The sequence below is a fragment of the Convolutriloba macropyga genome, chromosome 6 (assembly GCF_964194025.1).
Source record: "Convolutriloba macropyga chromosome 6, txConMacr16.3, whole genome shotgun sequence".
NCBI lineage: Eukaryota > Metazoa > Xenacoelomorpha > Acoela > Convolutidae > Convolutriloba > Convolutriloba macropyga.
In genome coordinates, this window is record NC_134473.1 from 22,533,464 (window position 1) to 22,548,350 (window position 14,887).

Consider the following 14,887-nt stretch of genomic DNA (forward strand, 5'->3'; position numbering starts at 1 on the left):
TCATAGCACCTAGACAATTTAGGCAATTTTGCTAGCAATTGAGTTCAAACAGAGCCAATTTCACACTTTGATCTTCAGATTTGACTTTCTGAGATCAAGATTTAACAATCTTTAATTTTCGAAAAGCTAGGTCATACACCCCTCCTTTCATTTTGCTGCCCTTGGGTAGCTTTCGTTATAAAGTTATTGAAACCAGGACAACACTTGCGTCTCCAGGCTTGTATTTGAACCACTTTTGATAGCTATGACTTGTTCAAACAATAGGTTTTGGGGTGAAATGGACCCACAAATCTTCTTTTTCATTGTAGTTTTGAAAAGAAACCTCTGTTCTCATCGCTTGAGAATATGCGAAATCAAAGCACCTAGACAAGTTAGGCAATTTTGCTAGCAAGTGAGTTCAATCAGCGCCAATTTCCCACTTTGATCTTGAGATTTGACTTTCTGAGATCAAGATTTAACAATCTTTTTTTTCGAAAAGCTACGTCATACACCCCTCCTTTCATTTTGCTACCCTTGGGTAGCTTTCGTTATAAAGTTATTGAAACCAGGACAACACTTGCGTGTTCAGGCTTGTATTTGAACCGCTTTTGATAGCTATGACTTGTTCAAACAATAGGTTTTGGGGTGAAATGGACCCACAAATCTTTTTCTCTTTTTCATTGTAGTTTTGAAAAGAAACCTCTGTTCTCATCGCTTGAGAATATGCGAAATCATAGCACCTAGACAAGTTAGGCAATTTTGCTAGCAAGTGAGTTCAATCAGCGCGAATTTCACACTCTGATCTTGAGATTTGACTTTCTGAGATCAAGATTTAACAATCTTTTTTTTCGAAAAGCTACGTCATACACCCCTCCTTTCATTTTGCTACCCTTGGGTAGCTTTCGTTATAAAGTTATTGAAACCAGGACAACACTTGCGTGTTCAGGCTTGTATTTGAACCGCTTTTGATAGCTATGACTTGTTCAAAAAATAGGTTTTGGGGTGAAATGGACCCACAAATCTTCTTTTTCTCTTTTTCATTGTAGTTTTGAAAAGAAACCTCTCTTCTCATCGCTTGAGAATATGCGAAATCATAGCACCTAGACAAGTTAGGCAATTTTGCTAGCAAGTGAGTTCAATCAGCGCCAATTTCACACTCTGATCTTGAGATTTGACTTTCTGAGATCAAGATTTAACAATCTTTATTTTTCGAAAAGCTACGTCATACACCCCTCCTTTCATTTTGCTGCCCTTGGGTAGCTTTCGTTTTAAAGTTATTGAAACCAAGACAACACTTGCGTGTTCAGGCTTGTATTTGAACTACTTTTGATAGCATTGACTTGTTCAAACAATAGGTTTTGGCGTGAAATGGACCCACAAATCTTCTTCTTCTCTTTTTCATTGTAGTTTTGAAAAGAAACCTCTGTTCTCATCGCTTGAGAATATGCGAAATCATAGCACCTAGACAAATTAGGCAATTTTGCTAGCAAGTGAGTTCAATCAGCGCCAATTTCACACTTCGATCTTGAGATTTGACTTTCTGAGATCAAGATTTAACAATCTTTATTTTTCGAAAAGCTACGTCATACACCCCTCCTTTCATTTTGCTGCCCTTGGGTAGCTTTCGTTATAAAGTTATTGAAACCAGGACAACACTTGCGTGTTCAGGCTTGTATTTGAACCACTTTTGATAGCTATGACTTGTTCAAACAATAGGTTTTGGGGTGAAATGGACCCAAAAATCTTCTTTTTCTCTTTTTCATTGTAGTTTTCAAAAGAAACTTCTGTTCTCATCGCTTGAGAATATGCGAAATCATAGCACCTAGACAATTTAGGCAATTTTGCTAGCAATTGAGTTCAAACAGAGCCAATTTCACACTTTGATCTTCAGATTTGACTTTCTGAGATCAAGATTTAACAATCTTTATTTTTCGAAAAGCTACGTCATACACCCCTCTTTTCATTTTGCTGCCCTTGGGTAGCTTTCGTTTTAAAGTTATTGCAACCAGGACAACACTTGCGTGTTCAGGCTTGTATTTGAACTACTTTTGATAGCATTGACTTGTTCAAACAATAGGTTTTGGGGTGAAATGGACCCACAAATCTTCTTTTTCTCTTTTTCATTGTAGTTTTGAAAAGAAACCTCTGTTCTCATCGCTTTAGAATATGCGAAATCATAGCACTTAGACAAGTTAGGCAATTTTGCTAGCAAGTGAGTTCAATCAGCGCCAATTTCACACTTTGATCTTGAGATTTGACTTTCTCAGATCAAGATTTAACAATCTTTATTTTTCGAAAAGCTACGTCATACACCCCTCCTTTAAATTTGCTGCCCTTGGGTAGCTTTCGTTTTGAAGTTATTGAAACCAGGACAACACCTGCGTGTTCAGGCTTTTATTTGAACCACTTTTGATAGCTATGACTTGTTCAAACAATAGGTTTTGGGGTGAATTGGACCCAAAAATCTTCTTTTTCTCTTTTTCATTGTAGTTTTGAAAAGAAACCTCTGTTCTCATCGCTTGAGAATGGGCGAAATCATAGCACCTAGACAAGTTAGGCAATTTTGCTAGCAAGTGAGTTCAATCAGCGCCAATTTCACACTTTGATCTTGAGATTTGACTTTCTGAGATCAAGATTTAACAATCTTTATTTTTCGAAAAGCTACGTCATACACCCCTCCTTTCATTTTGCTGCCCTTGGGTAGCTTTCGTTTTAAAGTTATTGAAACCAGGACAACACTTGCGTGTTCAGGCTTGTATTTGAACCACTTTTGATAGCTATGACTTGTTCAAACAATAGGTTTTGGGGTGAAATGGACCCAAAAATCTTCTTTTTCTCTTTTTCATTGTAGTTTTCAAAAGAAACCTCTGTTCTCATCGCTTGAGAATATGCGAAATCATAGCACCTAGACAATTTAGGCAATTTTGCTAGCAATTGAGTTCAAACAGAGCCAATTTCACACTTTGATCTTCAGATTTGACTTTCTGAGATCAAGATTTAACAATCTTTATTTTTCGAAAAGCTACGTCATACACCCTTTCTTTCATTTTGCTGCCCTTGGGTAGCTTTCGTTTTTAAGTTATTGAAACCAGGACAACACTTGCGTGTTCAGGCTTGTATTTGAACCACTTTTGATAGCTATGACTTGTTCAAACAATAGGTTTTGGGGTGAATTGGACCCACAAATCTTCTTTTTCTCTTTTTCATTGTAGTTTTGAAAAAAAAAACCTCTGTTCTCATCGCTTGAGAATGGGCGAAATCATAGCACCTAGACAAGTTAGGCAATTTTGCTAGCTAGTGAGTTCAATCAGCGCCAATTTCACACTTTGATCTTGAGATTTGACTTTCTGAGATCAAGATTTAACAATCTTTATTTTTCGAAAAGCTACGTCATACACCACTCCTTTCATTTTGCTGGCCTTGGGTAGCTTTCGTTATAAAGTTATTAAAACCAGGACAACACTTGCGTGTTCAGGCTGGTACTTGAACCGCTTTTGATAGCTATGACCTGTTCAAACAATAGGTTTTGGGGTGAAATGGACCCAAAAATCTTCTTTTTCTCTTTTTCATTGTAGTTTTGAAAAGAAACATCTGTTCTCATCGCTTGAGAATATGCGAAATCAAAGCACCTAGACAAGTTAGGCAATTTTGCTAGGAAGTGAGTTCAATCAGCGCCAATTTCACACTTTGATCTTGAGATTTGACTTTCCGAGATCAAGATTTAACAATCTTTATTTTTTGAAAAGCTACGTCATACACCCCTCCTTTCATTTTTCTGCCCTTGGGTAGCTTTCGTTATAAAGTTATTGAAACCAGGACAACACTTGCGTGTTCAGGCTTGTATCTGAACCACTTTTGATAGCTATGACTTGTTCAAACAATAGGTTTTGGGGTGAAATGGACCCACAAATCTTCTTTTTCTCTTTTTCATTGTAGTTTTGAAAAGAAACCTCGGTTCTCATCGCTTGAGAATATGCGAAATCATAGCACCTAGACAAGTTAGGCAATTTTGCTAGCAAGTGAGTTCAACCAGAGCCAATTTCACACTTTGATCTTGAGATTTGACTTTCCGAGATCAAGATTTAACAATCTTTATTTTTCAAAAAGCTACGTCATACACCACTCCTTTCATTTTGCTGGCCTTGGGTAGCTTTCGTTATAAAGTTATTAAAACCAGGACAACACTTGCGTGTTCAGGCTGGTACTTGAACCGCTTTTGATAGCTATGACCTGTTCAAACAATAGGTTTTGGGGTGAAATGGACCCAAAAATCTTCTTTTTCTCTTTTTCATTGTAGTTTTGAAAAGAAACATCTGTTCTCATCGCTTGAGAATATGCGAAATCAAAGCACCTAGACAAGTTAGGCAATTTTGCTAGGAAGTGAGTTCAATCAGCGCCAATTTCACACTTTGATCTTCAGATTTGACTTTCTGAGATCAAGATTTAACAATCTTTATTTTTCGAAAAGCTACGTCATACACCCCTCCTTTCATTTTGCTGCCCTTGGGTAGCTTTCGTTTTTAAGTTATTGAAACCAGGACAACACTTGCGTGTTCAGGCTGGTACTTGAACCGCTTTTGATAGCTATGACCTGTTCAAACAATAGGTTTTGGGGTGAAATGGACCCAAAAATCTTCTTTTTCTCTTTTTCATTGTAGTTTTGAAAAGAAACATCTGTTCTCATCGCTTGAGAATATGCGAAATCAAAGCACCTAGACAAGTTAGGCAATTTTGCTAGGAAGTGAGTTCAATCAGCGCCAATTTCACACTTTGATCTTCAGATTTGACTTTCTGAGATCAAGATTTAACAATCTTTATTTTTCGAAAAGCTACGTCATACACCCCTCCTTTCATTTTGCTGCCCTTGGGTAGCTTTCGTTTTTAAGTTATTGAAACCAGGACAACACTTGCGTGTTCAGGCTTGTATTTGAACCACTTTTGATAGCTATGACTTGTTCAAACAATAGGTTTTGGGGTGAATTGGACCCACAAATCTTCTTTTTCTCTTTTTCATTGTAGTTTTGAAAAAAAAAACCTCTGTTCTCATCGCTTGAGAATGGGCGAAATCATAGCACCTAGACAAGTTAGGCAATTTTGCTAGCTAGTGAGTTCAATCAGCGCCAATTTCACACTTTGATCTTGAGATTTGACTTTCTGAGATCAAGATTTAACAATCTTTATTTTTCGAAAAGCTACGTCATACACCACTCCTTTCATTTTGCTGGCCTTGGGTAGCTTTCGTTATAAAGTTATTAAAACCAGGACAACACTTGCGTGTTCAGGCTGGTACTTGAACCGCTTTTGATAGCTATGACCTGTTCAAACAATAGGTTTTGGGGTGAAATGGACCCAAAAATCTTCTTTTTCTCTTTTTCATTGTAGTTTTGAAAAGAAACATCTGTTCTCATCGCTTGAGAATATGCGAAATCAAAGCACCTAGACAAGTTAGGCAATTTTGCTAGGAAGTGAGTTCAATCAGCGCCAATTTCACACTTTGATCTTGAGATTTGACTTTCCGAGATCAAGATTTAACAATCTTTATTTTTTGAAAAGCTACGTCATACACCCCTCCTTTCATTTTTCTGCCCTTGGGTAGCTTTCGTTATAAAGTTATTGAAACCAGGACAACACTTGCGTGTTCAGGCTTGTATCTGAACCACTTTTGATAGCTATGACTTGTTCAAACAATAGGTTTTGGGGTGAAATGGACCCACAAATCTTCTTTTTCTCTTTTTCATTGTAGTTTTGAAAAGAAACCTCGGTTCTCATCGCTTGAGAATATGCGAAATCATAGCACCTAGACAAGTTAGGCAATTTTGCTAGCAAGTGAGTTCAACCAGAGCCAATTTCACACTTTGATCTTGAGATTTGACTTTCCGAGATCAAGATTTAACAATCTTTATTTTTCAAAAAGCTACGTCATACACCACTCCTTTCATTTTGCTGCCCTTGGGTAGCTTTCGTTATAAAGTTATTAAAACCAGGACAACACTTGCGTGTTCAGGCTGGTACTTGAACCGCTTTTGATAGCTATGACCTGTTCAAACAATAGGTTTTGTGGTGAAATGGACCCAAAAATCTTCTTTTTCTCTTTTTCATTGTAGTTTTGAAAAGAAACATCTGTTCTCATCGCTTGAGAATATGCGAAATCAAAGCACCTAGACAAGTTAGGCAATTTTGCTAGGAAGTGAGTTCAATCAGCGCCAATTTCACACTTTGATCTTGAGATTTGACTTTCTGAGATCAAGATTTAACAATCTTTATTTTTTGAAAAGCTACGTCATACACCCCTCCTTTCATTTTTCTGCCCTTGGGTAGCTTTCGTTATAAAATTATTGAAACCAGGACAACACTTGCGTGTTCAGGCTTGTATTTGAACTACTTTTGATAGCTATGACTTGTTCAAACAATAGGTTTTGGGGTGAAATGGACCCACAAATCTTCTTTTTCTCTTTTTCATTGTAGTTTTGAAAAGAAACCTCTGTTCTCATCGCTTGAGAATATGCGAAATCATAGCACCTAGACAAGTTAGGCAATTTTGATAGCAAGTGAGTTCAATCAACGCCAATTTCAAACTTTGATCTTGAGATTTGACTTTCTGAGATCAAGATTTAACAATCTTTATTTTTCGAAAAGCTACGTCATACACCCCTCCTTTCCTTTTGCTGCCCTTGGGTAGCTTTCGTTTTGAAGTTATTGAAACCAGGACAACAGTTGCGTGTTCAGGCTTGTATTTGAACCACTTTTGATAGCTATGACTTGTTCAAACAATAGGTTTTGTGGTGAATTGGACCCAAAAATCTTCTTTTTCTCTTTTTCATTGTAGTTTTGAAAAGAAACCTCTGTTCTCATCGCTTGAGAATGGGCGAAATCATAGCACCTAGACAAGTTAGGCAATTTTGCTAGCAAGTGAGTTCAATCAGCGCCAATTTCAAACTTTGATCTTGAGATTTGACTTTCTGAGATCAAGATTTAACAATCTTTATTTTTCGAAAAGCTACGTCATACACCCCTCCTTTCATTTTGCTGCACTTGGGTAGCTTTCGTTTTAAAGTTATTGAAACCAGGACAACACTTGCGTGTTCAGGCTTGTATTTGAACCACTTTTGATAGCTATGACTTGTTCAAACAATAGGTTTTGGGGTGAAATGGACCCAAAAATCTTCTTTTTCTCTTTTTCATTGTAGTTTTCAAAAGAAACCTCTGTTCTCATCGCTTGAGAATATGCGAAATCATAGCACCTAGACAATTTAGGCAATTTTGCTAGCAATTGAGTTCAAACAGAGCCAATTTCACACTTTGATCTTCAGATTTGACTTTCTGAGATCAAGATTTAACAATCTTTATTTTTCGAAAAGCTACGTCATACACACCTTCTTTCATTTTGCTGCCCTTGGGTAGCTTTCGTTTTTAAGTTATTGAAACCAGGACAACACTTGCGTGTTCAGGCTTGTATTTGAACCACTTTTGATAGCTATGACTTGTTCAAACAATAGGTTTTGGGGTGAATTGGACCCACAAATCTTCTTTTTCTCTTTTTCATTGTAGTTTTGAAAAAAAAACCTCTGTTCTCATCGCTTGAGAATGGGCGAAATCATAGCACCTAGACAAGTTAGGCAATTTTGCTAGCTAGTGAGTTCAATCAGCGCCAATTTCACACCTTGATCTTGAGATTTGACTTTCTGAGATCAAGATTTAACAATCTTTATTTTTCGAAAAGCTACGTCATACACCACTCCTTTCATTTTGCTGGCCTTGGGTAGCTTTCGTTATAAAGTTATTAAAACCAGGACAACACTTGCGTGTTCAGGCTGGTACTTGAACCACTTTTGATAGCTATGACCTGTTCAAACAATAGGTTTTGGGGTGAAATGGACCCAAAAATCTTTTTCTCTTTTTCATTGTAGTTTTGAAAAGAAACATATGTTCTCATCGCTTGAGAATATGCGAAATCAAAGCACCTAGACAAGTTGGGCAATTTTTCTAGGAAGTGAGTTCAATCAGCGCCAATTTCACACTTTGATCTTGAGATTTGACTTTCCGAGATCAAGATTTAAAAATCTTTATTTTTTGAAAAGCTACGTCATACACCCCTCCTTTCATTTTTCTGCCCTTGGGTAGCTTTCGTTATAAAGTTATTGAAACCAGGACAACACTTGCGTGTTCAGGCTTGTATCTGAACCACTTTTGATAGCTATGACTTGTTCAAACAATAGGTTTTGGGGTGAAATGGACCCACAAATCTTCTTTTTCTCTTTTTCATTGTAGTTTTGAAAAGAAACCTCTGTTCTCATCGCTTGAGAATATGCGAAATCATAGCACCTAGACAAGTTAGGCAATTTTGCTAGCAAGTGAGTTCAATCAGCGCCAATTTCACACTTTGATCTTGAGATTTGACTTTCTGAGATCAAGATTTAACAATCTTTATTTTTCAAAAAGCTACGTCATACACCACTCCTTTCATTTTGCTGCCCTTGGGTAGTTTTCGTTATAAAGTTATTAAAACCAGGACAACACTTGCGTGTTTAGGCTGGTACTTGAACCACTTTTGATAGCTATGACTTGTTCAAACAATAGGTTTTGGGGTGAAAAGGACCCACAAATCTTCTTTTTCTCTTTTTCATTGTAGTTTTGAAAAGAAACCTCTGTTCTCATCGCTTGAGAATATGCGAAATCATAGCACCTAGACAAGTTAGGCAATTTTGCTAGCAAGTGAGTTCAATCAGCACCAATTTCACACTTTGATCTTGAGATTTGACTTTCTGAGATCAAGATTTAACAATCTTTATTTTTCAAAAAGCTACGTCATACACCACTCCTTTCATTTTGCTGCCCTTGGGTAGCTTTCGTTATAAAGTTATTAAAACCAGGACAACACTTGCGTGTTTAGGTTGGTACTTGAACCGCTTTTGATAGCTATGACCTGTTCAAACAATAGGTTTTGTGGTGAAATGGACCCAAATATCTTCTTTTTCTCTTTTTCATTGTAGTTTTGAAAAGAAACATCTGTTCTCATCGCTTGAGAATATGCGAAATCAAAGCACCTAGACAAGTTAGGCAATTTTGCTAGGAAGTGAGTTCAATCAGCGCCAATTTCACACTTTGATCTTGAGATTTGACTTTCTGAGATCAAGATTTAACAATCTTTATTTTTTGAAAAGCTACGTCATACACCCCTCCTTTCATTTTTCTGCCCTTGGGTAGCTTTCGTTATAAAGTTATTGAAACCAGGACAACACTTGCGTGTTCAGTCTTGTATTTGAACCACTTTTGATAGCTATGACTTGTTCAAACAATAGGTTTTGGGGTGAAATGGACCCACAAATCTTCTTTTTCTCTTTTTCATTGTAGTTTTGAAAAGAAACCTCTGTTCTCATCGCTTGAGAATATGCAAAATCATAGAACCTAGACAAGTTAGGCATTTTTGCTAGCAAGTGAGTTCAATCAGCGCCAATTTCACACTTTGATCTTGACATTTGACTTTCTGAGATCAAGATTTAACAATCTTTATTTTTCGAAAAGCTACGTCATACACCCCTCCTTTCATTTTGCTGCCCTTGGGTAGCTTTCGTTATAAAGTTATTGAAACCAGGACAACACTTGCGTATTCAGGCTTGTATTTGAACCACTTTTGATAGCTATGACTTGTTCAAACAATAGGTTTTGGGGTGAAATGGACCCAAAAATCTTCTTTTTCTCTTTTTCATTGTAGTTTTGAAAAGAAACCTCTGTTCTCATCGCTTGAGAATGGGCGAAATCATAGCACCTAGACAAGTTAGGCATTTTTGCTAGCAAGTGAGTTCAATCAGCGCCAATTTCACACTTTGATCTTGAGATTTGACTTTCTGAGATCAAGATTTAACTATCTTTATTTTTCGGAAAGCTACGTCATACACCCCTCCTTTCATTTTGCTGCCCTTGGGTAGCTTTCGTTATAAAGTTATTGAAACCAGGACAACACTTGCGTGTTCAGGCTTGTATTTGAACCACTTTTGATAGCTATGGCTTGTTCAAACAATAGGTTTTGGGGTGAAGTGGACCTAAAAATCTTCTTTCTCTTTTTCATTGTAGTTTTGAAAAGAAACCTCTGTTCTCATCGCTTGAGAAAGGGCGACATCATAGCACCTAGACAAGTTAGGCAATTTTGCTAGCTAGTGAGTTCAATCAGCGCCAATTTCACACTTTGATCTTGAGATTTGACTTTCTGAGATCAAGATTTAACAATCTTTATATTTCGAAAAGCTAGGTCATACACCCCTCCTTTCATTTTGCTGCCCTTGGGTAGCTTTCGTTATAAAGTTATTGAAACCAGGACAACACTTGCGTGTTCAGGCTTGTGTTTCAACCACCTTTGATAGCTATGACTTGTTCAAACAATAGGTTTTGGTGTGAAATGGACCTAAAAATCTTCTTTTTCTCTTTTTCATTGTAGTTTTGAAAAGAAACCTCTGTTCTCATCGCTTGAGAATGGGCGAAATCATAGCACCTAGACAAGTTAGGCAATTTTGCTAGCAATTGAGTTCAATCAACGCCAATTTTACACTTTGATCTTGAGATTTGACTTTCTGAGATCAAGATTTAACAATCTTTATTTTTCGAAAAGCTACGTCATACAACCCTCCGATCATTTTGCTGCCCTTGGGTAGCTTTCGTTATAAAGTTTTTAAAACCAGGACAACACTTATTGCATCTCATGTGTTCCTTGTTTGTAATGTTTGAGTCCCGGCTTAACTGGGACTCACCCACCCCCTTCTTTCTCTGCTCTCATGTGCTCTCTTTCTTTTTGTTTTGGTCCCGGCTTAACTGGGACCCACAACACCCTCTTCTTTCTCTGCTCGCATGTGCTCTTTCTTCTTGTTTTGGTCCCGGCTTAACTGGGACCCACCCCACCCTATTCTTTCTCCGCTCTCATGTGCTCTCTTTCTCTCTTGTTTTTTTGGTCCCCGCTTAGCTGGGACTCACCCCTCTTTTTCTGAAATGCATGCTCTTGAGTGATTTCGGTGTCCCGATAGCCAGCAGCTGCTATCCTTGCATCGAAATCACCAATCTATTGCATCTCATGTGTCCCTTGTTTGTAATGTTTGGGTCCCGGCTTAACTGGGACTCACCCACCCCCTTCTTTCTCTGCTCTCATGTGCTCTCTTTATTTTTGTTTTTGTCCCGGCTTAACTGGGACCCACAACACCCTCTTCTTTCTCTGCTCACATGTGCTCTTTCTTCTTGTTTTGGTCCCGGCTTAACTGGGACCCACCCTACCCTATTCTTTCTCCGCTCTCATGTGCTCTCTTTCTCTCTTGTTTTTTTGGTCCCCGCTTAGCTGGGACTCACCCCTCTTTTTCTGAAATGCATGCTCTTGAGTGATTTCGGTGTCGCGATAGCCAGCAGCTGCTATCGTTGCATCGAAATCACCAATCTATTGCATCTCATGTGTCCCTTGTTTGTAATGTTTGGGTCCCGGCTTAACTGGGACCCACCCCACCCTATTCTTTCTCTGCTCATGTGTTCTCTCTCTTGTTGTTTTGGTCCCGGCTTAACTGGGAGCCACCCCTGTTTTTCTGGGATGCATGTTCTTGGGTGATTTCGGTGTCCCGATAGCCAGCAGCTGCTATCGTTGCATCAAATTCACCCATTTATTGCATCTCATGTGTTCCTTGGTTGTAATGTTTGAGTCCCGGCTCAACTGGGACTCACCCATCCCCTTCTTTCTCTGCTCTCATGTGCTCTCTTTCTTTTTGTTTTGGTCCCGGCTTAACTGGGACTCACCCACCCCCTTCTTTCTCTGCTCGCATGTGCTCGTTCTTTTTGTTTTGGTCCCGGCTTAACTGGGACCCACCCCACCCTATTCTTTCTCTGCTCTCATGTGTTCTCTCTCTCTTTTTTGGTCCCGGCTTAACTGGGACCCACCCCTGTTTTTCTGGGATGCATGTTCTTGGCTGATTTTGGTGTCACGATAGCCAGCATCTGGTATCGTTGCATCGAATTCACCCATTTATTGCATCTCATGTGTTCCTTGTTTGTAATGTTTGAGTCCCGGCTTAACTGGGACTCACCCACCCCCTTCTTTCTCTGCTCTCATGTGCTCTCTTTCTTTTTGTTTTGGTCCCGGCTTAACTGGGACCCACAACACCCTCTTCTTTCTCTGCTCACATGTGCTCTTTCTTTTTGTTTTGGTCCCGGCTTAACTGGGACCCGCCCCTGTTTTTCTGGGATGCATGTTCTTGGCTGATTTTGGTGTCCCGATAGCCAGCAGCTGCTATCGTTTCATCGAATTCACCCATTTATTGCATCTCATGTGTTCCTTGTTAGTAATGTTTGAGTCCCGGCTAAACTGGGACTCACCCACCCCCTTCTTTCTCTGCTCTCAGGTTCTCTCTTTTTTTTGTTTTGGTCCCCGCTTAACTGGGACCCACAACACCCTCTTCTTTCTCTGCTCACATGTGCTCTTTCTTTTTGTTTTGGTCCCGGCTTAACTGGGACCCACCCCACCCTATTCTTTCTCTGCTCTCATGTGTTCTCTCTCTTGTTGTTTTGGTCCCGGCTTAACTGGGACCCACCCCTGTTCTTCTGGGATGCATGTTCTTGGGTGATTTCGGTGTCCCGATAGCCAGCAGCTGCTATCGTTGCATCGAAATCACCAATCTATTGCATCTCATGTGTCCCTTGTTTGTAATGTTTGGGTCCCGGCTTAACTGGGACTCACCCACCCCCTTCTTTCTCTGCTCTCATGTGCTCTCTTTATTTTTGTTTTGGTCCCGGCTTAACTGGGACCCACCCCACCCTCTTCTTTCTCTGCTCACATGTGCTCTTTCTTTTTGTTTTGGTCCCGGCTTAACTGGGACCCACCCCACCCTATTCTTTCTCCGCTCTCATGTGCTCTCTTTCTCTCTTGTTTTTTTGGTCCCCGCTTAGCTGGGACTCACCCCTCTTTTTCTGAAATGCATGCTCTTGAGTGATTTCGGTGTCCCGATAGCCAGCAGCTGCTATCGTTGCATCGAAATCACCAATCTATTGCATCTCATGTGTCCCTTGTTTGTAATGTTTGGGTCCCGGCTTAACTGGGACTCACCCACCCCCTTCTTTCTCTGCTCTCATGTGCTCTCTTTATTTTTGTTTTTGTCCCGGCTTAACTGGGACCCACCCCACCCTATTCTTTCTCTGCTCACATGTGCTCTTTCTTTTTAATTTGGTCCCGGCTTAACTGGGACCCACCCCTGTTTTTCTGGGATGCATGTTCTTGGCTGATTTTGGTGTCTCGATAGCCAGCAGCTGCTATCAGTCCATCTGGGTCCCTGCCCAACCGCTTTTTCGATGCTACAACGGCTGCTAATTTCCTATTTTTCCTACAGAGAATCCCGTTTGTCTTGCTACGAAACCTATAAACTTCCTGTTTTTCTTACAGAGATTCCTGTTTTTCCTATTAGAAATCTGCTCATTCCTGCTAAGAACCCAGTTATTTTTTGAACTTTCCTACTGAGATCTTGTTTTCGCCCATATTTCTTATTAGGAATCTGACATTTCTCAATTTTCCTAGTGGGAAAAGTGAGAACTTGCACATACTTACCACCACCTACATTTCCTGATAAATCTCCTAATAGGATCCTGGTAAGATTTCTTCTAGTCTTGCCGGGAACAAAACAGGAACTTGTCACGAATTTTGGGATTCGTTTCACCGGGACGCCACGAAACATAAATTTTAGATCAAGTTCCACAATTTCTAACAAAAAAAATAATGAAGACTATTAGGCAAGCGAATAATTTTCCGTTCGAGAAAAATTGTCAACCGGAAAACTGCTTTTATTAGTTTGATTCCTATCAAAATATTGTAACGTTGGTATCGCTCGCCCAGCAAAAATTATGCATCAAGGTGTATTATACAACTCGTAGTAGCAGATACTATATGAGAAAGAAGAGAACCGATGTAAACAAGATCATATCAAGAAAAACAACTTCTCAGAAAATTTCAGTTATAGGGAACGCTATGTTTAAATCATTGATTAAATAAAGCTTTCAATTTAATTCTCACCGCCAGTAGGCAAAAACGCAGTGATAGGCTGGCAATTCGTGAAACACACACAAAGAAATAGAGAAAAACCTCTGAACTTCGGTTGACCAGAGTTCGAAAAAAAAATTAAACTGCCTCGAGTTTCAGCGGCCTCAGAATTATGTCATTCTCTACATTTTATGTCAACAACACCAAAAAACTTGCATTCATGGTACGTTCTTTTACTAATTGGTATGTAAAAGTGAAAAGCTATTTTTTTCAAAAATTATTAATTCAGATGTTAATCAGATAGGTCAAAGCGCCATATCGAACATTCTCTGCCACCTATGTTTTGTTGTCAAAACTTGTTCTAGTAGTCTTTTTGAAACCTGACAGTCAACACAAATAAAGGAGTAAAAATGGTATTAAGCAACTACTACTTCGAGCAATTACTTCAAATCAAACAACGGCTTCGAAAACGACCAACAATTTTGCTCTCTTTCATCGAAAGTAAATAGAAACGCAAAATTAATCGATGTGGGTTTTGATCAAATTTAAGATGATTGGAAAGTACTATGAAACGGACTTTTTTCACTCTCTAACAAATAGAAATATTCAACTGTACTTCTTGAACCATCTCTTTCCTTATGGGAAATCAGTGGTCCTTTGTTTTTTGGATGGAACTTCACCATCTTCTATTTTAAAATACTAATCATTAATTTGAAAACCAGTTGATATTATGTTTTGGTTTCAGTTAAAGCAGATAGTGGAAAAATGAATCTTGATATTTTATTTGCCTTGAACTTGTCCCCGTTTCATGACGCAAGAAAACATCGATAAAATAAAATAAAACATCGATAAAAATTATTGAACCAATAAAATGGCTAATTATGCTTTTCGAGCTAATAAAATAGCAAAAAAGGATAA

At 38.8% G+C, this 14,887-nt stretch overlaps 1 protein-coding gene across 1 annotated transcript in view; it reads right to left on the reverse strand.

The window, feature by feature from the left end:
• Nucleotides 1-14,887, reverse strand: part of LOC142340866 (uncharacterized) — a 62,907-nt gene that overhangs the window by 47,009 nt on the left and 1,011 nt on the right. The gene's annotated exons all lie outside the window — the stretch shown is intronic.